Here is a 27,582-nt window from a genome sequence, read left to right as displayed (position 1 = left end):
CCCCCCCCCCCCCCCCCGCTGTCCTGGAAGCACTCTTTCATCTGGTGACAGAGGTCTTTTTAATGATAACTTAATAATTTTTTTATCAGATGCAAACACATGTGTGATGATTCATTTGTAAATGACATGCATTCATTTGTAAATATAGTAACATTTCATATTTAATCAGGTAACACTTTCTTAAAGTCCTCGAACCCAGCCTTTGGGTTTCTAGGCCGGCTCCAAGGCAGACTGAAAAGGGGACTACTGATCTTCTATTATTTGCCTTTTTCTTGTCAAGCATTTTCATATGATTACCTCACCCATCCACACAAAGCATAGATGTGTTATGACCTCACATTTACAAAAAACATTAAATGATTTTCAAATGTTTGATTCCTAATCCTTTTTTCTTTTCTCACTGTACCTCCCAAATTATTTTACGCACGGCAGCCTTGGTTCATGTTAACTGCTTACTGTGAATCGTCATCAGTCTTCTCGCTGTGACACTCACTGTGGGGTTAAGACGTGATTTCTCAGTCTGGCTTTTAGGTGCCTGATCCCATCCAGGCCGTAGTTTTCAACCTTATTTTCCATTTTTGCTCCTATAAAACCTATGGCTGTGTTTCCTTTTTGTGTTAGTCTATGCCTACCCAGAAGTAGACAATACAACAGGGTTAGAGGTGTAAGAAATTTAGTATGGGACGGAGCCGGAGAAGGCGGGAGAACCTTGGGGACACAAAGGGTAGGTGATGCTTGTGTGAGACAGTGCAGGACTGAAGTCTGTGTGGCATGAGTGCTGGATGGCTGCACAGTCCCGAGAAAGATCTACTTAGGCTCACCCACACAAGCAGTGAATTTGCCCATTCCCTGAGGGCCCTTGTCAAAGTGCTAAATCTGGAGAAAGTTAAGTCTGAAGAAAGCATCCCTTTCCCCAAGTCAATGAATTCTTCCTCATCCAGTCCTACCTTCTTGAGTAAGCACTTTCTAAATGCAACCCCAGGGCTACTTTCCAGACTTTTGCTGGTATATGCTAGCTAATTTTTACAAATACATTCGAATATAGTCTTTTTCTTCCCTTATCAAGCAACACTCAGCTGGGTAATTCTGGGATTTAACTTTAGTCATGCTCCTAGAAGCCAGGAGAGGTGTTGACAATAGGTCCTCAGGAGACACCTGCTATCTTGCTGACTAGTGGCCTCTGTAGCATCTTCTAACATGGCAGGGAGCGTGGGAGTGGTAGGCCACCTCTGCAAGCTTTAAGGGTCGGTGCAAAGGCAACATCTTCAAGAACATCCATCTGTGTGCTCTCATCCCATATTTCAAGATCCCTGGTTTTCCCAACCAGGACCCTGAATTTGGTATAACAGATCTGCTTTTTCTGAGCATTCTAAGGTCTCTGTAGTTCTGTGACTCTATCAGATCTTTGATCTGCTGTATAGCTGTTCTGCTCTTCCAATCCAGGAGTTGAGAGCTTTTTCTTGGTTACCAAGAGTCTCTCTGGCTTTCATACTTATTAACTACTTGTTAATTGTCCTTGGTGCCTCACCATTGGTAGGGTGTCAGTATCAATACAATTTAGCAGTAACCAGCAAACTCTACCATCTTTTAAATTTCTGAACCATTATACCTGAAAGACAAATCGTCATCCAGTGAAATCTTTAGCAATAGGGCCTTGTATCAGGTACTTTGTCTTATCCGCGTTCCGTTCAGCCTGAGTGGTTAAGATGAGCCATATCTAAATCCTCATGTTACCGCTTGTTTTATCAGACCCTCTCGGGACGATACATCTACACTTGAATTAGTTGATCTGCAGAGAAGCAGGTGTCAAAAGAGGGTTAGAGATGCAAGAGATTATTGGGGAAAGGAGCAGCAATCAGTGAGGGTAGGCATCGGATCATGATACAGGTTTAACAGCTGTGGTAGAAGAGAGGAAGGATGGGGAATTAGGTGGGAAGAATCTCAGACTGCAGCACAGTTCTAATAAACATTTGGTTAGGCCAGTGGTAGTCCTTGAACCAAAGTCCACTTTGGGGAAGTTCTATGTGTTACCTTGCCACGCTCAGTCACTGGATGAGAGCAACCAGCAGGTGTGACATTAGAGTGACTGTGGAAGTAGACCTAGAGGACGGAGCCATCAGTTAATCATGTATCCTGTAGCAGGAGAGGTAAGCAGTGCATTTTCATGAGCCTCCCAGTAACCATTTCCTGAATAAATGGATGGCATAGTCGTGATTGGGAACACGGATTTGGGAGTCAGACTTCATGAGTTCAGATGCTGCTGGGCCACCTACTAACTATGGTAACTTGGCCAAGTTAATATATATAATTGCTCACTTGTTCATCTTTAAATTGGTAGTAATGGTGGCACCCACAGAGCCACTGGAGGAATTAAAAGAGGTCATTCACATGAAAGCTGCCATTACTATGATGATTATGTTCACAGTCCAGTCATTCCAAAAAATGCAACTTTCTTTCTTTTTCTGTAACTGAACTTGTTGTTTTCACGTCCCTCCCTAATCCTAGCTGGTGTTAGAAACTAAATCGTTGGTAATTCTGTGCCTTCCTAGATAGCACGATGATTATAAGCACTATTTAGAATCAGACTACTGGGATTCAAATACCAACTCTCCCATTTCTAATAGAATGAAGTTGGATAAATTATTTAAACTCTCTGCGACCTAGTTGTGCCATCTGTAAAATGGTGATACTTTAATGGTTGATCCCTTTTAATCTGGTTATAACTAAAAATTTGGTAAGAATAATGCCTGGTCCTATTAAGTGCTCGATCAAGGCTGGCTCTTATTGTTCCTATCCTTGGACTGGATTATATCCAATCCTGTTTTTGGTATCTCAATCCTACGTGTTTAATTATACCTTCCAAAGTTGGCGGGGGGGTGGTGGTGGTGGCAGAGTAGAGGGCCCTTTCTGGGAACCTAACAAAATCTAAGCCCTAGCTTCCTTTTGGGTTATCTTCCATTTTTCTCACTCTGCGGAATCTTTATGTAGTCTGAGTGGGGAGGTCTGGTTCTTTATTCCTTGTTTATGGCATAAACTTTATGCCTTAAAAGGTTCAGGGCTTAGTTTCTTTCACTGCAAAAAGACTTGCCTTTTGAGATTAAAAGAGGTTTTGGGGTTTGTTTTGTTTTGTTTTGTTTTGGTTTGGTTTTTGTTTTGTTTGTTTTTTCTTTTTTTAAAATCAAAAGGTTTTTCTTTGTATATTGTTATATCCTATCTCTCCCCTAATACGAGAGGAGGAATAGAGAAGGGGTCAAAGAATCAAAGGAAATAGAATTCCAAGAGGCAAATCTTAGTTAATATCTCAAAATATTATTCCTCCACAGTGTTTCTGTTTAGGCTCTTCTTGCTATTAATTGGAATTCTATATATTCAAGTTGCAATTTGGATGCCTTCTCTTCTTGGAAGCACTCCTTATCACTCCAGTCCAAAGTGCTTTCTTCTTCTAACTTTATTAAAGCAGTCATTAGCACGTTCATTTTAAATGGCCTGGTCCATACTCTAACCTTTCCCACTAGACAATGTGGTGGTAATAAACCTTATTCTTTTTTGATACATATATTCTCTTCAGCACCTAACACAGGGCTTGACACATAGAAGCACTTAAAAGTGTTGAACATATTAATTGAGCAAATTCCTGGAAGCTGGTTATAGTAAAGGGTTACGATTCTGTCTGAAACTCTACTTAAATTGTCTTGGTCTTCAACGGCCTTATCTGCTGTTATGGATCATTGATATCGATGTAACTAAATACAGCATATTAATCTTTATTTTGGTTAAAAAAATATTAAGCATTCTATGTGCCATCCATTTTATCAGACTCAGGAGATGCAAAATTGAATAAGGCTTGCCATCAAAGAGACAGATTCTTAAAACAAGCAATTCTAAATGATACGTATACCCAGCACAGAGCCTGACACACGGTAGCCGTGAGAACTGTTAGAGAAGCAATGAATAAAGAATTCTGGTGACGTTATGCATGGTTTCCTTGGGAGCACAGAGCAGATGCCTTTTGTTTGTCCCAAGAAAGTCTTAAAGGAGGCTGTGACCAAGCTGAGTCTCGGAGGATGAACAGCAGTCAGACAAGGAGAAGAAACAGAGGGACAGGCTTGGCAGCATAAGCAAGAACATGGTGGGCTAAAACAACAGAATTATGTACTTTAGGTCTTAAAAAAAAAAATCCGATTTGTTTATATTTTAGCCAGAATACATTTTCTGGACAACACAGGGTTGTGGTTTAGAGTATGGACTCTGGAGCCAGACAACCTAGGTGTAAATCTTGGTTCGATCACTTAGTAACTGGCTGTGTCATCCTAGTCAAGCACCCTTTCTGAGCCTAGGCACTCCACCTGCAAGCCTGGGAATCTCTTACTGTTGCTATGAACCTCAGAAGAAGCCATCTAGGAGCACCTGAGTGACTCGGTCAGGTAAGCATCTGACTGTTGGTGTAGGCTCAAGTCATGATCTCATGCATTGTGGGATCAAGCCCCGCACCGGGCTCTGAACTCAATGCTGGGTCTGCCTGAAAGAGTCTCTCCCTCTTCGCCTCCTCCCGCTTGCTTGCTCTTTCTGTCTCAAATAAATAAATAAATAAATAAATCTTTTTTAAAAAATGAGGCCATACATGTGAAGCATTCAGAAATATCAAAGGTGGGGGGGTATCTAACAGAGTAAATGCTCAACAAATTTTAGGTTGATGAAAATTAGATAGCATTTTCTTTTTCTACAACTTTTCATAAGAACTAGTTCACATTGAGCATCATTGAGACCCTTGTTCCCATCCAGAGATTCATAGTACGGAGACAATAGGGTAAAGAGTCCGCTGTCCTAGGAAACTCAGCAGAATCACTTGGGAATCTTTTAAAATCACCTATCCATTTGGCTTTCCTTCTAACCCCCAATTTCAGAAGAATCGCCACCACTTTAGTGAATCAGTATTAGTGGGGGAGAGTGTAGTGTGACATTTTATTCAGGGATGTTGGGACAGAAAATTTAACTTGGCAAATGTTCTAGATACAGAATGGGTACAGTTTAGTTCTAGATTGAGATGGCTGATATATATGACCTCAGGTCTCTTATGTTTCACCAGTTTGTCTTCTTGCGAAGACTAGGAAAATACCAAGATGGCACACTTGTTCTGGGTATGCTACTGTGTCCGTGACTTCTAGTAAGGACTCCATAATCAATCCATTCCTTCGCTGCTTTCCTAGTGAAAAAGGTGTTATTTTTAAACCTTTTTTGTACAACGAGTCAAGAGAAGATAGAAATGAACAGGGAAAAAATCCAATGTTTCAACTCAAAAATCTTAATTTTTAAGTTATGGCAAATGAATTCTACAATGATAAATAAAACTTGCGAAAATGGACTTTGGCTACCCTGTGATTTTCATTCACGGGAGGAAGTGCTTGGGAAGTGTGGTGTGCGTGTAGGGAGTGTGTCACGATGCTTTTCTTGGCTCAAATTCATTAACTCACTATTTAAAACTGGTCATGTTTTAGCTAGATACACTGGTTATATTTATAAAGACTTTCATTTTGCCAAGTGATTAACCATTAGGATTTTATCTTACGTGTTTGACTCCGGATATACCATAATCTCGATCAAAACAATCTCACCTATTTAGTCAGAAAATTTCAATATGAAGCACCCGCTTTGTGTTGAACACTCATAGTTGCTTTATTTGTAAAGTGGAATAACTCTTTTTTTTAAAGATTTTATTTATTTATTTGACGACAGAGAGACAGCCAGCGAGAGAGGGAACACAAGCAGGGGGAGTGGGAGAGGAAGAAGCAGGCTCCCAGTGCAAGAACCTGACATGGGGCTCGATCCCAGAACTCCAGGATCACGCCCTGAGCCAAAGGCAGGCGCTTAACGACTGAGCCACCCAGGCGCCCCTGTAAAGTGGAATAACTCTTGAGACTAAGATTTAGATGATACAAATATGGTATGTTTCCCTATGTTATTGGTTAAAACCATACAAATCAAGAAAAATATGATTTAAAAAATTGGGACACTTTATGGCATTACAGTGATTAACATACAGTTAATTCATAACATAATATTTTGCATGAGTCTATAGGTATAAAGCTATGTTATGGCCCAACAATCCAATACAGGTGTGGCATTTTGATGTGCTACAAATTGCTACTTTCAAAATCTATTTTAGAGCAATTCTCCTAAGCCATAAATAATTATATGTAATAATGATGGCATCTTAAACTTGTGTGATATTTTACAATCTTCAAAATGTGGTAATTTTTATAAGTTTCCTTTCAACTTCATGCAAATCGAGTAAAAAGTTGGCTCTATTAGAAGTAATAATGGTTTAGGATTTGAACACACAGTACGTTCCCGACATTGCGTTAACGTGCATTCACGATGTATAACTTAAATGCCTTAACTCTTCTAATCTCCGAAAGAAGCCTGTGAGGGAGGGTCTAGCACTGTCCTCATTGTACAGAAGAGGGAACCAAGGCTGAAACCAAGTTAACATAACTGTTCGTTGGTAGAGCAAGAATTGACCTAAAGATCTGCCTGATGTGAAGTCCACATCCTTCAGCATTGTGTCACACTGCCTCATGGGATGTCTCCTGGCTGGCATCTATGACGTCATGCATTGCTTCCATACATAGTACCTGGGTGGGATATTTTGACATCATATGATTAGAACCTTAATCAACTGTTCGATTTTTTTGAAACTAGTTCCATAAGCACAGAATTGTAAAAATGACAGTTCGGCAAGGAATTAATTTGTACATGTAGGGTCAATGAAAAATATCTCTAATTGTTGAAAATGTACCAGTTTACATTCGGACGGCCTGGGTCCAGAGCGTCTCCTCTTTTGATCTTATTTCCTTGTCTTCCTGAAGAGCCTACATTGTCCTGGCAGAGCCTGCTGGCTGAGCAGGCTGTCATTTCTTGGACAATCTTTCCAAGCTGGCAGACATGCTATTCCAAGGCTCTCACAGTTGTTATGAGTTTTGTGGGAGATTTACAGATTCCTCCCGAAGATACCTCATTTTCCTGCTGATACTACTGCCTGCTTTCCTTGCAGTAAATCCTTATTATCTCACTTTATTTCTCCATTTTCTCCTTTCTTTCTAATCACATGGCTTTTGCTTCTCTCCACCTATCACCAAAACTCACTTCTGCTTATCCCTGGGCTGTTGGCATTCTCATTTAGACATCACTCTTGTTATGTCGGCTTGTTTATTTGTGGGTTTATGCAGGCCTTCCTAATTTTTTGCATCTATCCTCCATCAACATCCCCATTTTGTCAGAAAGGACCACCTTCTGGGTAACACCGCCAGGAATACATTTCTCCCCCAGGAAATATGACAAAACCTTTCTCTCCAGTGCTTCCTGTTCTTTCCCTTTAAAGCATTTCTCTGCTGAAGCAGCTAAGTGGCTGCACAACATAATCCCGTATAACGCTGGCAGAAATGCTATTTCACAGCATCCGTGTTTAACTCTTCACTGTCCGTTCTGTGCAAGTCGTACAAAGGCACATGCATTTTCGCTCAAGAGACACTTTTTAAGCAATTAGGATCTGTCGACCTCTTTAAACCCTGTGCTATATATTTTTCTTTGTTGTTCCAGGGTGCTCTGAGCCCCCCCCCCCAAAAGGTAACTCTATGGACTGCATCCATGGGCTGCATTTCCCGCTGGCTTCTGGGTGGGGTTCAGAATATGCAAGACACTAGCAGGTAGGAAGGACACTGAAGACGAAGGATTTATTCCCTCAGTCCTCTCCCTGTGGGGTTCGCTTCTGACTGGCGATATCCCTGTAGCAAAGGCCACAGCTCTCGGACCAGGAGACCTCTCCACAGAACGACCCACTCTGGGTTCTGTAATTACTACCCCGCCCCCGGCCTCCAGTCCGGCTTTCATCTGTGTTCGCTTCCCAGTCCTGCTGTATCCATTACTGGTCCCCCAAGTTCCTGCCACACCCCTTGAAATAAGTCTCATTACTGGGCAGTCCTCAAATCACAAACTTGGAGTGTAGCATCTGTGTCCCGAGCGGACTGACGTAGACTTTGAGTACACCATAAGGGATGAGACACAGTCGTTGCCTTTAAGGAACTTGAACTGTAGAAATGGAGCCAGCTCTGTAAACACATGAATTATAGGACATGTGATAGAAGCCGATATAAGATACAGAAGAGAAAGTGATTGGTACCCTCTGGGAAGAGGGTATCAGAAAGGGCTTTTGAGAGCAATGCTTGAGTGATACCTGCAGAGATGAGCCGGTTATCAACGGTCTGATGAAAGGGCTGGGCTGTGGCCAGGGCGGAAAGGCCGTTCTCGGATGAAGGAACAGAGCGAGTGAAGCAGGAACGCCTGGGACGGTATCCTGCGCACACCACTGCGAACTCCTGGTCAGCAGAGCTCACAGGGAGAGGAGCACGAGAGTCTAGAGGAGTCTGAGGATCTTAGAGGGGCTAATGCACCACACGGGTATTTGGACCTCATTCTGTATGTCATGGGGAGCCACAGAAGTCTGTAGCCTACAAAGTGGAAAAATGAATTTTGTCTTTAGACGGAGCACTTCGGTGACAATGAAACTCATTTGAAGGAGAACATAGCTGAAGACATGGAGAGGAATAGAAGCAGGGAAGAAACAGGAGACTCACTCAAGCACTAACAGCACAAAGAAATGTTAAAGAGGTAGAACTGATAAAACTGGCCCAGTATTGGAAATGGAGGTGAAAGAGAAAGAGAGCCCGGGAGCCTCGGTGGCGCAGTCTGTTAGGCAACTGGCTCTTGGTTTCGGCTTGGGTCAGGATCTCAGAGTTGTGATCTCAGTATCCTTAGATGGAGCTCCCATCAGGCTCAGTGCCCAGTCCGCTTAAGATTCTCTCTCCCTTTGCCCCTCCCCCACCCTCTCCAAAATCATCAATCAATCAATCAATCAATCTTTAAAAACAGAGAGAGAGAATCCTGGGATGATCGTCCGGCGTCTGGCTTGGCGCTTGGTAGCACCGTTTCATGAGACTTGAAGTGCAAGGGAAAGGTATGCTTTGGGATCAAATAATAAGGAAAGACAGCTCGCTTTGGGGTTGAGCTTTTCGTGGGACACTCACATGTAGAAACCGGAGTGTGCAGAAGTGAGCTCTGGACCAATGATGCAGAGTTAAGCATCAATACAATAAATGTAGTTGCTGCTACAGAAATGGTTGGGAATACTCAGGAAGGGTGTTTCACTTCATAAAAGGAGAAGGACATGGACAGAATCAGCAACATTTATGTAATGATTTTAAAAATAAAGGTAGTCTTCAGAGTACGCTAAGCATATCCGTAGTCAATTTCTCATGTAACTTATTAGGTGTGCACCATCTAGCTAGGTTATAGACAGCTTATTTTCCTAACTTCACAAATGAAGAAACTCTGCTTTAGAGAGTAAAGCTAAGGTCACAGCCCCACAAACTAGTACAAATGAGGCTAGAATCCAAGCCTTATCTCTTTTGTATCATATCCTACCACCTTCTTATTGTTTTATTTTAGCAATATTTCTAAATATAAGGCAAGAAATAAAGAATAGAGGAAAATATAGACAAAGGACTCTTGGGAGCCATAAAAAATGTGATGGAAACGACTGTTTGTACTTTATAATGTGCCCTTGTTTAAGACATTGTATTTTGAGGAAGGCAACCTTATTTATTTTACATGTTTGAAGCTGTGTTTCAAATTTCATTTGTTTAACCTGTTTATGCTTTTATTTTCCTCACCTAAACTTACTTTATATTTTCTCTACTCACCCCGACCGCCACGGGAGCTCTTCGTCACTACCCTCGACTGTCTCACACACGACTGTGGCTGTGTTAAAAGCACCAGGGCTCTAAAGACTGGCGTATCCTGCCACAGGACTGCCTCAACTTTACAGGTAAGCAGTACACAGGGGTATAGATCTTGAAACTAATTTGGAAACCGAAGAGGGCTTTGTACCAGGTTCCTGCTTCACATCTCTCTAGTAGTTTCCTGAATCATAATCAAAGATATGAATTGGAAAGGCTTTGTGAAGGAAAAATGCACAGATAAGAGTCCTTAGATTAATGTTAATGCTATGCATTATGCAACATGACCCGTACACTAGAATATTGGTATTAGGTAGATGATACCACGATATAATAATTTATGGCTGACTTTCACAGACACCATTGGATAGATTCATGATTTACTAAAGGAAAAGAGCTAATCAGGAAAGTCCTTATACTAATGCCATATCCTAATGCCAATTTCTGAGTGTTTTGTCGAAGACTTAAAGTAAGGGCTAAGAAAACAGATCGAATAAAAGTAAAGTCATCATGTGGGCCTGCTCCACTCTGCAGATGAGGAAAAAAATGAATCCTCCATCTTCAAATTAGTTGTAGGTTTAGTGGGGGAAAGATAAGGAACCTCCTTTCCAACTGCTTCTCTTTTCTATTTTGAACGCAGTCATCATCTGAAATTCAGGGAATGAGGAGGTGTTGATTGGGAGAGAAAGGAGGGAAAGATGCAGATGAGTAGTCCCTCAGAGAACAGGAGCGTAAACTGACTGGGGAAATGTGCTAGGCTTTCCAGGCTGGGCGAAGCCTCACTTGGAGTCTGTGGTCAGTGATCAAGAGTAAAACCCATCAAGATGGCGGTGAGTTTTCCACCATCCACGTTCAGCAGAGGTGTGGAATCTGATGTGAACAGAGAGGTAGATTTAGCAGGAAAGAAGTGTGAAGAGATAGACGGAGCCAGGGAGTTTGTGTAATGCAGTGATGTTTAATGATGTAACAGGGGATCTGCGCTTGTTGAGGGGAGGGAATATGCGCGGATAGTGGGTACTAAAAACTCAGTGGATCAAACTGGCGGTGGGTTCAAACAACTGTTGGAGTGGGGCTGCCCGAAGGCATGAGGTGGATCAGCAGGATAATGGACCTAAAATTTTAAATCACTGAATGAAAAATTGAAAAAAAAAGTGAAAGACTAGCAAACACTCTAGATGTTAAAGTTTGAGAAGATTGCAGCAAAAGAGGTGTGAGGGCAGACGTGAGGGGCACTTTCTTCTTTGCTGCACGTCTGCTAACCTATAGCTGAAAGTACCAATTTGAACAGCAGTGTCCTGATTATCTGCTAAACAAAGTGTTTGTTTCGTGCATATAAATGCATGAACATCTCATAGTTAGATTCTCATTGATTTGTACATAGTAAACCTATCACATAAAGTGGGACCAAGGCATGCTAAGTGTCTATTTAAAATGTTCTCATTTTCAAAGGGTACTAGCCAAGAAATTATTTTAGCTATATGACCCCATATATCATAATTTCTTGGCAAGATTGCCCTATATTTTATTTTATATTTTCTCCCAGGAAAACAGAATTCTGGGAATGCCAATGGTATGAGCTTTCTGGAAAGACATTTTCTAAGTCAAAATTTTAGAGAAATGAAGGCTCTGACAAATTTTGCAAAAATGATTTCAAGACAGTGTGTACTAATTAAACTCCTAATAGTTAACGTCTCTGCTTAATACACCTTTATCACAGTATTGGGTTTTATTATTTTATTCTTCACTAATTTCATGATAAAATAGTATCTCATAGATACATTTATTGGCATGTGTCTGATTATTAGTATGATTTAAATCTTTCCCTAATTTTAGTCTCTTATATTTCATTTTTTAGGTATCAGTTCATATCTTCTATTTTTCCACTGAGCAGTCGATTTCTTAACAGCTTGTTTTTAGATATAATATTAAGTCTTTAATTTTTTGGGCAAATATTTGTCCAATTGTTTGTTTTTAATGTGATTATTTAAGGTTTTTGACACATGCATTTTAATTTATATGTAGTCATTCAAATGTCATAAGAATTGTGCACTCTATGCATTATCATTCTCACTCTCCACATGAGAGAACAGAGATTCAGACAGGTTGAATAATCTGCCATAGGTCCCACAAAGCAAAGTTTAGCTGCAAGACTGTCTGGCCCCAGAACTCATTCATTTTCCTGTGTTACACTGTAACTGGACATGTAAAGTCTGACGATGAGAGGATTTTAATAGGAAACATGTAATAAGAGGCTAAAGTAAAAGCAGAGTGAAGAACCATATTTGGGAAGTATAAGTACAATTACAGCAAGGGCTGAAGAAAATGGATCCATAGAACAAAGGACAGTGATGAGTTGACAATTACTCCAAGATTTCCTGCATGGCTGGCTGCTGATATAGTGGCATTACCAGTGTGACAAAGAAACCAGTCACAGAGCTCTGTCACTGCAAGATGATAAGCTGAATTGTCTTCTCCACATTTCATTTCTGTTAGTGACAGTACATACAGTTTGAAATGCCTTGTACAGAAAACTCTCGCCAAGTTGGGTGGAGAGGCCAAGTTCACAGTTAGACAAGTAGATTTGGACAGGTTTTCTGCACACAGATGGAACCAACTGACAAGCCCAATGTTTGGTGTACGGCAAGAAGAGCAGAGCACCTATTAATTTCCAGAGGAAGCTCCACAAAGCAGTTTAAGGAGGAAGGGGGTTTGCGAAAGGAGGTAGGGAGATTTCTGCTGGGATGCAATATATAGGTCTCTGAAAACCCTTGTGTTTCATAACATTTATGGAAGAAGAGCAGCGTGCACAGGAGGATAGGTTTGGAGTAGACCACTTAAAACTTTTGTAGTTTTGTGAAACTAAGGAACTTTGAAAGTTCATAATCAATGCACTAACAAAAACCAGTAACAATCCTAAAAAAAAAAAAATACTAACACAGTTTGAAAGATGTGTTAAGTTCCTTGTACATGAAGAACAACTGGAGTAAATACAGGGCATTTACCCCTAAAAAATAGGTGGAGGAAGTCTTACGAAAGGATTTTAACAAAAGGCTGAGGTTGCTGAGTTATAGAGAGAATGAGAAAATGCACACCCACCAGGGAGAACATGCAATACTATTTCCAAGACAGAACGTGTGGCCAGACTGAGCTAAGAGCAAGAACATGGGCTGAATGGCCATCACGCCCTGTTTGATGCTCCTGTGTGCTCCTGCTGGGGTCAGCAGTGCGAGAACTTAGAGGAACGAAATACCAACACACTAGGGGAAAAAACTGTGTATGAACTAATGCAACTTCCGTGTCAGACTGACATTGTTCTCTCACTCACAAATCGTAATGGAGGCAATTTGCCCACAGAATGAGAGCAAACTGTATTTCAGAATTCAAGGCCATGGAAGGTCTACTTTATAATCCAGATCAGTCCTCCCACCCTTGACACTCTCATTTGCTGTATAATTTTCCTACTTGGCATTCCTCACAATTTGTATCTTCTGCCCACTATCCATTAAGCTCTATGAGGGCAGGGACCTTAATTATTTTGTTCACCACCATGTCCACTTTGTCTAGTATAGAGCCTAGCGTATACGGTATCAATGCATTTTTATGAATCGAATGAAAACAAACATGATAATCATTTATCGATTCAAAGATAAACACTCACCATGTCAGCCCGTGTGAGAACTGCTGTGAGCAAGTCACAGCCCTGCTTTTTGAGAAGGTCCCTCGCTAGGTCTAGTGGGAGAGAGAGAGAAATATGCAATTACGGTACTGTGTGTTTAGTAAGTGCTTAAATAAGGTAGGTACAAGATGCTATGAAATCACACTTGGGTACAGATTTGGCCTCTGGAAAAAGGAGCTTTCAGAGGAAGTGGATTTTAATATGAAACCTGACACATGATCAGGACTGAGAGAAATGTAAGGAACAGGGAGGGCAGAGATTTCTAGATAAGAGCATGTACCAAACGTGGAACTGAGTGAGCACCTGAAACATTTCCAGAAGTAGGTAGCTGGGGTCAGTTGATAGAATTATGTGGAAACTGAAAGGATGCTAATTGCCATTAAAGATAAACCACACATTTCTAATTCACTTCCAGTGTTCCTGGTCAGGCAGTTTCCAATGTCATAATTCAGGGATCCATGCTTCCCTTGTCTTATATGTCTATCTTTTTCTAAGTCCTCACTTAGCAGACAGGTGGAAAAAGACACCACGGGAAAGACACGCCCGTGTCTTAACTACTCTGATGCAGAAGAGACATACCATTCCTACTCACGTTCCACTGATCCGACTTCAGTCAGATGAGTACCGCTAATTGCAAAAGACGTTGGGACATGCAATCCAGCTCTGCAAACAGTTGAAAACTAAATGGGTTTTCATGAACATAGAGCAGCCTTTGCCATCTGCGGGGGTGATAAAATAAAAAATGACAAGGTTGGAGAGTCAAAATAGGACAGTTGATGAAGGACATTCTATTCCATGTTTACACTTCACCCTAAAGAAAATGCAATGCTAGAGAAAAATTTTGATTTGAAGTATGGCAATATCATACTTGGACTTTGAGTAGACATAGTAGGCAGCTGTTAAGATAGACTGGATAGAGGTGAGGCAGTTTAAAGCTGAACAATTCAGACTCTGATGTAGACAATGGCAAGTGCGGGTAACGGCAGTAAGGTCGATTCTAGAACTGATAAAGAAGCATCGTCATTAGGATTTTACCATGTGTGAGGGACCATGAGGAAGAGAGGGGAGTCACTAGTTTCAGGCTTGAGCCAACTGAATAGGTAATGGTGATAGTATTTGTTGAGACAAGGAGTAGAGATAGGTTGAAAAGTGAAGATACAGCTGATGAACTCAAGATTTAAACTCTTGGATGGCTGTAGTACATTGTATCCCTCAACCTCTGGTCCCTATGTTGTACTTATTGTGGAGACCAACTGATGCACATTCATTACCCACCCAGATGGAGTGATTCACTCACTTAGATCTGATTGACTATTTGAAATTAAAATTTCAGTGGAGTGGGAAAAAAAAATTAAGTGTACCAGAGAGTATGTAGGGAAGTTAATACACATGGTGCAGGAATTTGGTTAAAGCTCACTACTTCCATTTCATAGTTGTGTCATAGCCAATATTCTAATAATATGGTTCATAACCTTAGAAAGTAAGCTCAGACACATACTCTTTCTCTCTGTAGGCTGTGTGGGATTCTTCCTTACAATATGTTTCCAGTGTTTTCTCTCTATATAGATATAGATACATGATATGGATATAGATAGATGATATATAGATATCTCTCTCCATATATATATATATATATATATATATATATATATATATATACACACACACACACATATATATATATACACACACATGCACATATAATATATATATAAATAGAAACAAATTTAAATATAGATCTCTCTCTCTCTCTCTCCCCCATATATATACATAAAACACTGAAAACATTTATTTCCTGATATTATATTTATGAATATTTATGAATCTGTCAAAGTTTTTTCCTCATATTGAGTTTAACTAATGAAGCAAAGAGACTGTATCAAGTATAAAGATGAATTACAGATGAAAATATGTCAAAGGTTCAAATCACCAACAGAAGTATCCCGAGGACTGAGCAAGTTATCTGGTAAATTCATGTAGATAAATAGCCAGTTTGGATAATATTGACTTGTTGCTACTTATCTCACTTTCTTTGGTAAAAGCCAGTCCAGAGTAGCTAATTATCAAATTATTTTTGCTGGAATTATCCTGGTTGATGGTATATTATAATTCCTAGATAAAGATAATCGCCAGAGAATTGGTCCACTTTCTGTTTAATTTTGACTGTTGACAATACATTTATATGAGGACCTCTGGAATCATTAATAGAGGTAAGAGAAAAAGAAACCATCAGAAATCTTGGTTTATGAACTCAATTGCATGGCTTAACACTTGGCAACCTGTTCCCAGGTCTTATATTGGTTTACTGGCCTGCTCCCCAGCTCCCACAGCCCTTTGTGAAGTTAATGAGGTAGTATGTATAAAGCTCTTTGAACTGAAATGGGAAAGGGATTATCTAGCTACAAGGAGATATGATAGAGAAAACAGCCATGATGAATGAGAGTTTGCTGGAAGGATCCTGGCTGGATTCATCTTGATACTTTAACTGCTATCAAACTCATTATTTTATGAAGGAAAGAATACAGGAGAAACAGTCTGTTCCACACTTTGTAAGTCAACCCTTTTCCTCCAGTTTTTTGTGTTTTTTTTAAAGACAGACTGGAAAGATGATTAAAAAGAAGGATTGGATTTTTTTTTTTTTTTTCTTAAGAGAGCTGTGCCATTTCCAGTGCATGTGGGAAGAGAGTTCTTCAGTCATAGTGCAGCTCCTATTGTCTGGTGGCTCCTGCAAAAATGGGGAAGTCCTAGCTGCAAAGCTAAAGGATAGTGTTTCACTTGGTGACAATGTGACTGGCTTTGTACCAGTCCTATCCAACCCTATGGCTGACTTTTGTGAGTGAAGGCAGGAAAACTTCATATCACTCTCCCCTGCCCCACTGTTTATATTAATAATTACTTATAGCTTCGTTTGGTGAAGGCTTATCTTTATAAGGCTGATCGCATCATCAGTTGCAAGAGTAGGCAACACACACAGGACTTCCGCAGGAAAAGGGTGCTGTAACTGTGTTTCACGGCTATGTTTTAACCACGTGGAAAAAACCTCCAACTGTAGAATAACTCAGAGGGAAAGGGGGAGGAGCAGCGGGAGAGTTTATGACTGTTTCAAACGGGCTTATAGTTGCCTGTAATCCTTAGGAGATTTGTGTCAGGAGTTTCAGCTGAGGGTGCTGGGCGGAAGCCACACGTTCAGTAATGGGGACATTTTTGCCATCACTTTTAGCCTCTCCTGAGCACTTCATTGGGGTGGTTACACTGTAGAAATGAATCAGAATACCTTGGAATTTCTAACAAACTTTAAACAAATATTTGTTTACCAGTATGTGTGGTGCCCTTCGTAGGCTGGGGAGATAGATTTTGTCCCTGTCTTCACAGAAATTACACTCCAGTTGGTGGGCAAAATGTTAAACTAACATTAGGTGTTAAATGAAAACACTAACTGCCATACCTGGAGACCAACTGACTGTCAATCGGTAGCAAATAATGATCTCCTGTCCAGTTCCGATGGTGAATAATGGTGGCGTGGAGCTACTGTATTCAGGAGGGTTATGAAAGTCATCCTGAGTTCCCTATAAAAAAAGCGTCTTGATTGGTTTTTGATGTCTGTGCATGGTGAGGGAGAGAGACACGAGGGCCCATCCATGTATAGTAATTACAAGTTATAAATTTTAGAGTATCTGGAACTTCAGAAAAAAATTTCATTTTATTAATTCAAATACCGAGTAGTAAACTGTGTAATAGGTGCTTGTGAGTAAAATACACACCATGATGGCCTTCATGGCTTCATGACTTTGTCACTGTGTGTGTGTGTGTGTGTGTGTGTGTGTGTGTGTGTGTGTTTTAAAGTTGACTTGAATTTAGGGATGTGGGGGGGGTGCTCAGCGGTTAAATGTCTGCCTTCAGCTCAGCTCTTGATCCCAGGGTCCTGGGATCAAGCCCCACATCAGGCTCTCCCCACATCAGCTCCCCGCATATCAGGCTCCCCAGGTATCCAGCTCCCTGCTCAGTGGACTCTCCCTTTGCCTGCCATTCCTCCCACTGTGCTCTCTCTCTCTCTCTGTCAAATAAATACGTGAAATCTTTAAAAAAATAAATAAAGTTGACTTGAATTTGAATTTTGGTAAAAAGTGCTCTCAAATCGAATTCAAATTTTTTGAAACACACATACACACAAGTTAGATGACAAATTCCAGTGAAAGCCACCGGAGTCTGTTTAGGGTGTGGGTATTTGGGGGTGTTCTGGTAAATAAGGGGGAGAACACTTTGATAAAAAGAATGAATTAATTGAAAGAGAAAAGGGAAAAAATGTGAATAACATGCAGGGACCAATAACAGGCAGTAGAGGATTCTTGACAGGTAGGATTGGAATATGACTTCATTTCAGACATTAAAAGTTCTTGAATTCTGGACATTTATTGCTTTATCTTGTGGGCTGTGGAAAAATATTGGAATTATTTGAGCAGAGGAGTGATGTGGGCAAAGTCAGACTTTCTATTTCATCAGGTCCTATAACGATAGATGAAGTATCCTAAACGTTGTAGATAAATATAATTTATTGACTACCTACTATGGGACTTTTTATTTCAAAGCTTTTACTGCATGCAATCATTAAGTTTTAATAAACTAAGTATCACCTGGGTATAAATACATCTCTGTTACGATGAATTATATTAAAATTCAGATGTGCTATAGTGAAATAGTGTTAGTGCTACGGGCTTTTTAATAACTTATAATTTGGGATTATCTATCAAATGTACAGTTTTGATTAAAACAGAGATTTTTAAATGTTCTTTGAAACTCTAGACTTCCGTAGAAATGCTTCACGAAATCTAAGATTCATTTGGCGGTTTTCGGATCCTGACTGGAAGTTGTCATCTAGAATCCCTAGTATGAAAAGTTTTCCTTTGTCAAAACAGCATTAGTTATTCTCAACAACTTCTTAGTTACTTGTAACTTGTATTATAATGTATACCAACTTGTAATTTACACGTCTGCTTTGGACACTTAATGTATATTCGTGCTTCTTATTAAAATTTCATTCGAACAAAAAATAATGGTTTTGCTACCAAAAACGTGCAGAAATTGCTGGAGCGAAACAGGATTCTAGGCTGAGTTACCAGTCCTTTCTCTATCACATTTGCACATTTCACATATGTCTATTGTTCATTCGACAAATGTTATTCGCAAGGCTACTATACCAATTATTCACCTAGCGCTTCTCAGCTTCGTTTCCACCCTTCCTTGTTCTCCTTTGCACCCCAGCAGGCTAAAAGCCTACAAACTACCCTTCTGGACTCCCTTGTCAGCGGCTTCTCCTTAGGTTCTGCCAATGGGAGACATTAGTAGGAGTTTGGAAGACAAAAGAAAAAAGGAAGCTTGCCCCTCTCGCTTCCCAGCCACAGGAGCCACCTCCCAGGATGGCTCACAGCAGGGAGAGAGCGCGGCTCAGACAATGGCTTCTTACAGCAGAAGCAGCAGCACCTCCAGTGGGATGAGCGCCCCTGTAGCTCCTGGGCCTCCTGCAGCAGACGTGATGCACTTCCAACAGGGTCAGAGCAGCAGTGAGCACAGGCTCCTGGCTTCCGCCGGGGGCAATGGCAGTTCCCTGGTCTCTGGGTAATCTCTTCTCTGTATTCTTTCACCAGCCCCAACTTTCCTCTTTTAGCTCTTACAGCTCTTCTAACTCCCTTTAATGAGTTCCTGACATTAAATTCCTCTCTCCAGGAAATACCTTCTTTTTCGTGACTGGACATTGACTGATGGACTAATTATATGTTCGAGCAAGATGGTGCACTGGGGCCATTGGTGAGTCAAACAGGCCGAAAGCCAGACTTCATAGAATGAGAGGAAACATTGAACTTCACATGTAATCTTTTATTCTGTTATTTTTTCCAAGATTTTATTTTTAAGTAATCTCTACACCCAACGTGGGGCTCAAATTTATAACCCCAGCCAAGTGTCTCTGCTCCTATTCCCCTCGCCCTTAAAATTTTCAATATTGTTTGCAGGTCACTGTCCTCTGTTAGAGTATAAACTCTATGTGGGCAATGAACCCTACTAGTCTTTTTATTTGTAGAGCCTGTCACACTGGCAGAGACTTAAAGGTACCCAAAGACAGTTTTCTAGTTGGATCCATGGAAGTGGTAAAGACGCAGGGTCAACGTCCTCAAGGACTTTATATTTTCATAGGAACAGGCAACCCATTTATCTTTTACTTCTCTTCCACTCTTCCTTCTTCCTTGTGCTTGCAATCTATTCAGTCTCATATTGCATTCTTACGGGCCAAAATATTGAGAAAAATGGGAAAGAAATAACAGAAGAGCAGTATTGCCGGTCAGAAAAAATAGCATTGCATTTTAAATCTCTATGTAGAATATTTCTATCTCATTGGAAGAAAGAGCACAGAACTTGTGGAACAAAGCCCCTTTTTTCTAGATTTTCACAAAATGCCAAGATATGAAGCTTCCCTTTTATGATGTGAACTCAAACTCTTCTTGTATACTGGTTTGACGGCATGTTTTGCATTATCTCTAATCCCAGGAGGAGCGGGGATGGTTGAATGTATATTATTCTTATTTGGCTGGGTGGTGAAATTTACATCAGTGATGTTCACTGTAAAACGAAGATTTGGTGTTTTTAACTACTATGTTGGAGAATCTATTAAAGGAAAAATTCTTCATTTTCTTGGCTAGATGGACAGATCCATGAGAGATTTCAAAAGTTATTTCCATTGTGTTCTAGCTGTTGTAGAAATCATTGATATTTAATGAGGATAACGATATTATACAGTATAATCCTTCAGGTATTCCATGTTAGGTATAATTGTGGTGACATAACAACAAAAAAAAAAGGTGACGCGAATTCATCAACAGGGTATTTTTTTCCAACTACGGGGCAAGAATATGAACCAAAAAATATCATTTGTTCTTGTCATAAACCTTCTTATGCCTCTGCTCATTTTTTATCACGCATTTGGTTATTGCTTGTTGCTTTTCTGTGTTCTTTTAGCATATGTTGGTTATTGGCTATTGTTTATTTTACTCTGTGCTTCGCTCGGCTTAGGTTTAGAAGCCGATATATCCATAGGAAGTTGCCTTCAAAAATGATTCTTTTTTATCCTGACTTTACCTTTAGTGGAATTTCTTAGGAGTCGTTACTCTCATTCAGCCAGTTTAGAAACAGACAGTTCACCACTCCTGCCTCCGTGGTTGTTTTTTCCCTCCTCCCCCACCTTTAACAAACATTGCTAGACGTCCTCGTTTATAAAGCTCCATCATAACTCCCCTTACTCTTGCTGAACACTTACACATTGCACCTCCCTGGGAGATGCAGAAAACACACAGATTGTTTGTTTTCACAATGTCTAATTGAAGGGTTGAGAGGGAGGGATTTGGAGGGGGAGGGACTTAAGGCAGATGAAACTGCTGGGGATTTCTCCTTAGATCCCAACTGTTGGTGTTCTATACCCAGCTGGGATCTGAGCTGGTTGCCTTGTTTTCTCCAGACTAGATGGTGGAGAAAAAAGAAATGGCTCTAGTAGTACTACACTTAATAAACATTTACATTTTAGTTATGGGTTCTAGTGATATTTTAAGTAAAGTTAGTACGCGGAATTCCATTTCCTCAACAAAGAAGTCAAAGAGTGGCTTGGTTTCTTGTGCTTTGAACTTTTTCTCTTCTAATAATTCCGAAGTGCAGTTACAGGTCACATAAAAATGTACCTGGCAGTTGGCATCTCTAAAACAAAGAAGCAGGCAGGAGAAAGTGCCTCAAAGAGTTTCCGCATGTGCTATGTAGGAGCCTGGTGCGGAGGAGTATTTCCACGCTTACATCAGTTCAATTTCTACCAGCACTTTTTAGTTCAATAAATAAGTAGAAAAATTAGTGCTTCTTAAGGAGAGTGGGTCACGTGCGGCCACCCCCAACACACACAGTTTTTTTTTTTTCTTCAAACAATTGCGTCAATATTACTATAAATAAAGTGCAACCAGATTGGGATATGTTTTAAAAGCAGCTTCCTAAGGACCTGACGGTTACCAGCCTTACGCCTCCTTTTTGATGTTTCCGGTGTGGAGCCACACACCCCGATTGTGTGCAGTGGCCTCACACGCAGTCCAGAGAAGGCCCGACAAGCAGTCAGGCGCTGGAGGACGGTTGTCAGGGGGCTGTGCTGTGTTAAGTGAACTGTGCAGGAAAAGAAGAAAAGAAAAGAGGAAAAAAGAGTTATATGCCAGTTCCTCAACCTTTGCTAGGCTGACAACCTCCCAAGGCAACCGAGCCAAAGGTGGCCGAAAACACGGTGCGCGCGGGTGAGGCCTCTGCTGGGCGCCCGCCTCACGGGGATTTGGACCCAGCCATGCTGGGTGAACTGCCAGAAGAGGTATGTATGGGTTACAGGCCCCCTCCCTCTTCCCCATTCATGCTAACAACGATAATACTGCTGCTACTAATGACGAAGCCCCTTAGCTCGTTGGGCCCATGTCGCACCTCTGTGCGTTGAGCTGGACCAGCTTCCTCTGAGCGCTAGCCTGAAAACAAAGAGGGAAACAACCAGAATCAAGAGACTGGCGCCGTGGGCCCTGGACACAGCTCAGACCTCAGCCTCTTTGCACTGCGCTGGGCTCCCGGGTCTGAAGAAGGGAGGTGTTCATCAGTGAGGGGGGGAACACAGAACTGTAATGAACCATCTCTCGCCCATTTTTATCTCCAAATACCTATACAGATATAAATATAAATAATGGCATGATATCATTGCATGATGGTGATAACATTAATTTGTGCGGTTTTCCGAGAGAAAGAAAGAAAGATCACTCATGCAATCATGTTAGTGTGAATAAATTATATGGAAAAGGACTACATACAAATGTGTTCTTATCTAACATGGGAAAATGACTTGGCTTTCAGTATATTATGACTCTTGTATTTTCTCTTTCACATATAGTAAAAATATAAACACAATTGGGTTACAGAACTCTGAGATTTCTAAAGTTCATTTCTAACTTGCTACCCTTCCCCAAATGACACATCATTAGCTTTTAAATACAATACCTTCCTCCCAACTCTAAATAGAAGTTAAAAATAACATTTTGCTCCTGAAAGCCTTAAATTCCATCTTGTTTCTCATCAGCCTTCTGGAGAGACTATACAAGGTTACACAGACCTGACTGATTTATGAATATAATTTTTGTTTTAATTGAAACAGCAACATTTAGGTTCCACCTTAACAGTGCACCTTAAAAGATTATCTCGGTTATTTCACAGGCACCGAGCCGGCACTAATAGTCCAAGGCAGATATTGAAAAGCAGCACAGGGCCAGGCAGATCTATTAGAAATTCCCATCCACGCGCCTCATACATATTGATTTCTGACACCAAGCAGCAGTGAAAGCCCCCGTGGGAATAATATATTTAGCAGGGTTCGCTGCGAGGAGGTCACAGAGTGCATACAGATTAGCTTCAGAGGACCAAGGCACTAGTGTTGGAGCCAAATGCTAGATTTTATATCATTTTAATCTGAACTTTTATAATCCTTTTAGTTCTTCTTTCTCTGGATGGCAGAGAGAAGGCTCCTTCACATGTATCATGCATCTTTTTCTTTATTCCTCCTATAAATGTGCAAATGCTGTTGTAATGGGGAGGAATGTTCCTTTGGCATAAGCAGCAGAGCCCCAACCAGATTTGCTTTTATAAACGGTGGTCAATTCAGATGAAGACATCTTTATTTAAAGATTTCTTTCCGTGGGGGAGGGAAGATCACAAATCTGTATCTTCAGTTTTAAGATATAAGCATCAAACCTGGTCTTATTAAAGGAACCATTCCTCCCCTCCCCCGTCTCTGACACTAGGGCTTAATTGAGCAGAAGTTGCATTTATACTGTTACGTCTACGAAAACAAAAATCTAAACATTTTTTTAATTACCTTTCTGATGGGTAGGGAATGCCTGCTCATTATGCAAAGAAGTGTTGTGACTGTTTCAGATGAAGGTGTCAGAGGAGAGTCAAACAGGCATTTTGGAGACTGGAGAGATGCCAGCAGTGGGAAAGGAAAGGTTAGAGGGGACACACTTTGACAGAAGGGTGAAATACATCAGACAACAAAGGGAAATAGGAGGTTTCACTCAACAGACACAAAGGCGTATTGTCTTCCTCTAGACTGCATTTAAATTGTAGGTGTTCTATAAAAAGTTCCCATGATTACTAATAATCGGAAAAAAATAACTACATCTGTGAAGTGCCTTTTGAATCTGACTTATTTTCTCTGGCATCCCAAACAAGCATAAAAGACGGGAAAAAAAGAAAAAGAAAAAGAAAAGTGTGGGGATGAGCAATCAAGACCTATCCTTGAAAATATAACAATAATTACAAGAAAAAGGTGAATTTGAGTTTTGTTTTTATTAATAAAGATTTGTTTTACTAATAAGGAATAATTAAAGTATCCAATTAAGACCTGGAATTTTGCCTGTCAGATTATCTAGCTAAAATATGTCAAACGTTCAGATTCATTTTGCAGGACCGTCTCTAATGATATACATCAATTTTTATTTTACTTTCCGATATGTTCGAGCTGAGCGCAAGCCGTAAAAGAGAGCCATTAAGTTTGGAAAGGGAGACAAAAAAGAGAAATAAAATCTCAAACACAATTTTAAAAACTTGGGAAGTTGTATGAAGATCTGCTTTGGGCAAATACCCCCTGTCAGGAATGCTTGGCTATATTGCGGCCTCAAAACCAGACTTAGCCAAAAACATTTTACTTCCTAATTTGGCTTCTTTGTGGAATTAACACTGAAAGGACAAACAATGCTTGCTCTTAGCTACTGGAGAAACTATAGGATGAAGAAGTACCTGGGTGCTGAAAAATCCGAGGGCCTCTCACTCAAATCGCTGTGGTCTGAGGAGATTGCACTAAAACACTCAGATTAAAGGAAACAGGGGTGGGAATTCCAGAGGGAACTGGACCAGCCGGCTAGTTGACAAAACTAAAGGAATGGTACTCTGCGGAAGTGTCAAGTTCCTTCCTTCGGAAAACAAGAGAGTGTGTGTGTGCGTGTATTCACTCCACGAAGTTGGTGGAATTTTAAACTGCTGTATCACGGAACAGCACGTTTGGTATAATTAAGTTATTTTTGCAGGTGCTGACGACAGGGTACATGATCGCCAATTTGAAGAGTCCACGGCAGACTCTGACCGGACACTAAATCATGTCTTGGGTCGGGTATCCCCCTTCCTCGGTGGCGTGGCCGCTCCCTTATCTGGGAACTCCGCAGCTTCTACCAACTTCCAGAATCGATGGCTGTCAGTCTGGGCATGCTCTTGGGCTGAGGGAGAGGTCTCCTGGTTAGAAGAAGAGAAGCGGGCCATCTTGAACCTAGGAGCCCGAAAGAAGCCTGGAAGAAAGCAAGGGCACGCTCAGGACTGGGTGCAAATCTACAGAGAAAGCCACAGACCCGTGTGGGAGGGAGCGCCTTTCTCAGGGCGCTGGGTAGAATCCATCCCCGCACGCGATGACCAGGAGACCTGGCCTGTGGTATCCCCCACCATCCCCAGTTGTCAGCACTTTTCTTAAGTTCCTTGCACATGAGTGTGAGTCCATAAATATTAGGTGACTTGAAGGAATGATATTAAATAGAAATTATACTTGGGGCACAGAGACCAAAACGTAATTGGCAAAAAAAAAAAAAAAAAAAAAAAAAGCAAAAACAAAGCAAAACAAACCCAGTCATTCATCCAGCAGCTCTGTCTTTAAGGTGTCCCTCCATCCTCCCTTCCTGCTCCTGCTCAGTTCTGAACTGCCCCTGTAGTGGGAGACTGATGAAGCTGTTCATTTTTGCCTGGAGGGGGAGGGGCCCATTTCCCCTCAGAAACAAGCTAACATTAGTCCAGGGCCAGGGAAGTACAAGTATCGATGGCTGATCTCCGGAATTTGACTGGAGTTCCACTGCCCAGACGTCACTTAACAATTTACATTCCATTTTTCACCCTGAGTCCACACTACATCTCTCTGTCATATAATCCCGTCTGGCGCCCAGCCCTGCTAGCTATCTGTCCTGATGAAGTTTAAAAACTGAACATTTCTCCCACTTGCGGCTCTGAGCTTGTTTTAGTAGATGACTGCTCATGGCAGAGGTGACCCATTAAATTCAGAAGAAGGACCACTACAAAAGAACCGCCTGAACGCCCACCCTTCTGCACCCTCCCTCCACCAGGTCAGTAAAGCTCCCCCTATTTAAAAGGCCTCAGGACGTTGCATGTATTTTTATTACAAATGTTGGTGAAACTGCCAAGGGGAGGGCTGAAGCTCTCAGGGTTTGTGAGCTCCTTTGGTTTCCCACCAGCATCTAACGCCTGGTCAGACCAGAGGCTTCGTTCTGGTGGGCACCATTTGTAGCGTCGTCTGCTGGGTGACTCAGAAACTCTCCTTGGGCTTAGCAACAGCAGAATGCAGGTGTTGGGAAAGCGTTTTCCCATGGGGAGAAAATTCAGAGTTCTTGTTCATGTACTATTCTATGTAATCTTGGAAATCCTGAAGGAACAGACACCGTGATTTTAATTATGTATATGAAAACTTCACCTAAGTCCAAGGAAGCTGGGTGGTAGAATTTTTTGGATGATTTTTTGAGAATGTAATCCCTGATCCTTACATAGCTAAGAGTATAAAAATAAAATAGAAATTACGTGATGTGGTTATTCCTAAAATTAAGTTGGGCTTCCCGTTTGCCTGGCTGGGTCAAATATTTTCTTTATCTCCATGAAGAGCTTAAAAATAATGGTCAATGTGTGTGAGGAAATAAAATGTGAAGGTATTATAAACCAAGAGCATAAACTATGTGTGTGTGGTCTACAATTCCAAATTCTGACAATGTCCACAGTGTAAGAGTAAGATGCAGAGAGAATATACAGATGCCTTTGTGAGCAGGAAACAGGGAAAAAGTCCCTTTTAGTTGGGGGCAAAAATATGCATTTACTTTCAGTAGAAGTAGACACACTTAAATCCCTGCTGAGCGCTGGGGAGGGGTTGGATGAGCTGTCTAGAAAGCATTTTCTCTCTCTTTATAATGTTAGAAATCCTCGGACTGCATTGTGCATTGCAATGCAAGGATTCTGCAGTGTAAGAGCACATCAGGGCATTGAGAAAGGCTTAATGTGTTCTCATTAGAGGAGGATGGGGGAAGGGGGAGGGAGAGGCGCCTTGGGGGATGGAGCTGAGCTCGACCACTCTGGGAAGCATTACAATTTTGTGCCTTCTCACTTCAACTCCCTCAATCCCCTAGCTTTACATAGCTCTTTCACAGACAGTTCAGTAAAATGCCTCCCAAGCCTCCTGTAAAGAGAGCAGTGTTGTATATCCTTGCTTACAGTTTAACAGTTTGTTTGCTTGAGCCTTTTAAATTTTTTTTCCCCCTTTCTGGGCTGCCTACATAAAATTTTTTTTTACATTCACTTCTAATCAGATGAAAACTAGAAAGGAAAAGAGGGCAATCTGATCAATGAAAGAAAATCTAGATGCTTTTAGAGTTATTAAGCTCCACAGAGCTGCCAGCATGGGAAGTCCAGGAGGAGTGAAGTGGGCTTTATAATTGAGAGTCTTCGTAGCTGGTTTGATAACTGTAATCTTCCAGACTAATTTATTTCATTTCCCCCTCCAGTTTGCTGCTTTTCTAGAAGAAATCAAATACAGGCTTCTTTCTTTCTTTCTTTCTTTCTTTCTTTCTTTCTTTCTTTTCTTTCTTTCTTTCTTTCAGAACATTTTATATATAATTTGGGGGTTTTAAGTCAGAAACAAAAATGTCCACTGCCTCTTAGCAGCATTTCAGATTGTAATGAGCTAGGTCATGGATCCCAGAGTCAAGGAATAAGTTGAAGGTAAGGTCCCTCAGGCATAAAATGTTGAAAATAGCTGGGACCCCTTGTATTCATTCACTACTGTGCCTCCTAGGTGGACCATTGGAATTTTGTGCTATGGACACACAGCTAGCCTACTGTCTTATGCCATGGGTTTCCCCAAATAGACTAAATAACCACAGGAAAGTGTACAGTCTACTCCAAGCCATTTCCTATTTCAATTTTGAAATCTTAACTTACTCTAAAAATTTCCTTCTTATAACTCTAGAAATACAAATA

General features: G+C 40.9%; 1 long non-coding RNA gene across 1 annotated transcript; it reads left to right on the top strand.

Annotated features, from left to right (window-relative positions):
• Positions 1–6: 6 nt before the first annotated feature.
• LOC123793400 (uncharacterized) lies at positions 7–26,593 on the top strand. Its single transcript, XR_006779940.2, has 4 exons — positions 7–9,880; positions 19,189–19,269; positions 21,717–21,844; positions 24,594–26,593. It is a non-coding gene; the product is annotated as an uncharacterized LOC123793400 (long non-coding RNA).
• The last annotated feature ends 989 nt before the right edge of the window (positions 26,594–27,582 follow it).

The sequence above is a fragment of the Ursus americanus genome, chromosome 13 (genome assembly GCF_024610735.1).
Source record: "Ursus americanus isolate L20-20 chromosome 13, mUrsAme1.1.p, whole genome shotgun sequence".
NCBI classification, from domain to species: domain Eukaryota; kingdom Metazoa; phylum Chordata; class Mammalia; order Carnivora; family Ursidae; genus Ursus; species Ursus americanus.
This window is presented reverse-complemented; position numbering and strand designations above follow the sequence as displayed.